At 48.0% G+C, this 3,056-nt stretch overlaps 1 long non-coding RNA gene across 1 annotated transcript; it reads left to right on the top strand.

The window, feature by feature from the left end:
- Positions 1–370: 370 nt before the first annotated feature.
- On the top strand, positions 371–2,350 carry LOC125548346. Its single transcript, XR_007301020.1, has 2 exons — positions 371–1,318; positions 1,734–2,350. It is a non-coding gene; the product is annotated as an uncharacterized LOC125548346 (long non-coding RNA).
- The last annotated feature ends 706 nt before the right edge of the window (positions 2,351–3,056 follow it).

Genomic DNA, 3,056 nt, shown 5'->3' with positions numbered 1-3,056 from the left:
GGGCACAATCGCAGTAGTTCTTCCAGTGCTACCTTAGCCGATATAGCGGAACGTAAGGTACCAAAACATGGGAGCCGGGCAAACCCAACTATTTACCCAAGACATGATTCGGAGCTGATGCATATAATGCTATAAGTTCGGGGTGCCGCACTGTCGAAAGTGTTCAGACTTCTCACGCTGTATTATGGGGTACACTTAAGCCCCTGGCGTATTGGACGTACCAGAGTGTACGGGTGCTGAATGTCATGAATGGATATATATATATAGTGGCACTATTCTAATCCTGGGATTAGAATAACTATTTGGATCACAGCCAGCCCTATAAGGGCCCGACCGGATGTTACTGAGATCGCGCGAGCGAAAGAAAAAACCCGATCGGCCCATTCCCATCCCCCACCCCACACCTTCCGCATCACCTCTAACGGATCCCCCAACCACCTTCCGCCGCCGCCCCTGGCTCCGGCGCGGCTCCGGCCGCCGCCCCCCGACCCCGACACACCTCCTGCCACCGGCCATCCTACCCCGATGCCCACCCACTGCTGGACAACGGAGCCGCCGCCCCCACCGCTGCCGCCTCCTTCCAGCACAGGGCCTCCTCCTCCCGGCTAGCCACCGTTCCCGCATCGTCCCGGCTCGCCTCCGCTGCCGCCGAGGTTCCCAGTCCCCTCCACCTGCCGCCGCTGCTTCTGACGACGCCCACGCCGTCATCCTCCGCCACTACGATCTGCCGCGACCACATCCGCCGCCGCCATCGTTCCCCTGGTCATTTTTGCCACCGCCGTCTTCCCCCGACCACCTCCACCACCACCCTCCGCCCTGACCACCTCGCCTGCCCTCTGCCCGGACTACCTCCCTTCCACCCGCCCCAAACTTCCCCTCCGGCCTGACTTTCCATGCACTCCAACGCGACCTTCCCTCCCCTCCGATGCGGCCTTCCCTCTGCCCCTGTTTCTTCCACCGCGCCACCCTGGTCAGCCTGATCTTCTTCCTGGCCAAATCAAACCAACCACTGCCTGACTGTCTCGGCCCCGAGCGAACTCCGTCGGACTCCTCCCGAGCTCCGCCGCCCTTCTCCCCATGATCCGCCGCCCACTGCACCAGCGCCCCTGCTCCCCGAAGCCATCGCCCAGGGGCATTGCGCCATCGGCAGGGCCTGTAGCACAGCACACCATGCTCCTCAACTCTGGCATCTTCACCTCCTATGTTGGCATCCCTCGTGTGTGACCTTCTTCAGGGCTTCTGATCGACCTTCCCATCGTCTCTTGCTTGAACCTGTGAATCACTGTTTCCGGATCAACTCTACTCCTTCAAGCGACAGGTAACTCTCATGTCTGTTTCTACAATATTGTTTGCAATTCAATATTGTTGGTATGGATGCTTCTCTGCTGTTCAACTTAGTGTCTTAGAGAAAAGCATGAACATTTGGGTCTGTACCTGCATCAAGAGAATCCCGTTCTGAGCTTTGATTCGATAATTCAGTCAATATATTGTTAGAAAGAATTAACTGTGTGATGAACTGAGATGTACGTGCTAATAAGTGTGTTCATGCACTGGTGTGTGTGCGTCCGTCTAGGGATTTTTCTGAACTTCCTTTGGTCTACAAACAGAGGAGCAGTCAGAATCCTAATGTGCAGTTATTCTCATGTGTTTGTTTTGTCCTTCAGAGCAGTTTTCTTTTGATGTTCATGACACCTATCCCCATCTTCATCTAACTAGTGAAGTTGTTTGATTAGATTGATGAATAACTGTGTTGACGAATCAACCAACTATTCTTGAGCTACAAAGGGCCAATAGTCACGTCCATTAATCAGGAAAGTTGATGCTTCATGTATACAGCGGGCTTGTTAACTGAACTTCACTGTGTTGACTGATTGAGTTGCAGGGGCTGTGGAGCAAGCAGTATGGCAGCACACAAATATTGAAATAATGCGGGCATGTGTGTCTGCGGATTCGGAAAATTTGATGGAAAAGATAAATTTTGTGAAGTTTAGAGGACGACACGATGCTCTCCAGCTGCGGGCACATCGCCGAGTGGAAGCCATCGATGTCTAGAGGGAGGGACAGCGTCGGGGAGAGAAGCACGATGACGATGATGAAGGCCAGAACGTACAGGCGGCGCTCCGGCAAGAGGCCGCGCTCGCCACCGGCCTCCTCCGCATCTTCTTCCACGAGTGTTTCCAGTAGGGCTCAATGTTTATTAAAAAAAGAGCAAGACATTTACACTTTTCTTCGGGAAGACATTTGTAAGTCTGAACATGGTGTTCCTTTTGACGACATTTGATTTTAAAAGAACTATATCTCATCTGTCCACTTGTATTCTTCTTCAGTAAAAAAAGATGAAGTGCACCAACATCTGTAGGCCCGGGATGCATCCATGTGTAATTGTATGAAAATAAGGAAGGAACAGTATGGGTGGATGAGAAGTTCAAGTTGAACTCTCCTCTACACACACTTTGATTTTTATTTCCATGTATTCACTTTTTTCACGTTCAATAGTCTTTGAACAAAATCTGATCTTGTTTCATCCAGTGATCCTGTTTACGGTCCTTGATCAACAATCACAGTTTAATTTTTACTATTACTGCATTACAAAAAAATACAGCATAGATGTTCAAAATGAATAGCAAAAAACAAACGAGCATTTCTTGAAGACAAAAAAAAGGTTGATGCGAAGTTCATATTCTCTGCCGATATGTTGGCTTACGCAAAAACACACACATTGGGTATCCAAAAATAAAGAGGCGAACATACAAAAAATCCATGAAGTTTAAATTTTAAAAATAGAGAAGTATGAATTTTATTAAAAAATAAAATAAAACGTTCAAGTTCAAATACCACAACAGTTGGATGTTTATTAAAAAAAACTCCTAGCAAAAATAAAAACTAGGAAGTTCAATTTTAAATAATAGAATGGTTTGATGTATATTAAAACCTCAGATTTTTCTCGTTATTAAAATAATAAAACCAAGAAGTTCAAACTAAATTAACGGAGTAGTTCAATGTATATTAAAAAACTGAGGTTTGTTGCAAGAAGTTCACGTGCATCTCCGTGCACG

Source organism: Triticum urartu, chromosome 3 (genome assembly GCF_003073215.2).
Source record: "Triticum urartu cultivar G1812 chromosome 3, Tu2.1, whole genome shotgun sequence".
Taxonomy (NCBI): domain Eukaryota; kingdom Viridiplantae; phylum Streptophyta; class Magnoliopsida; order Poales; family Poaceae; genus Triticum; species Triticum urartu.
Note: the sequence above shows the minus strand (reverse complement) of the source record. Positions and strands in the feature narration are given on the sequence as shown.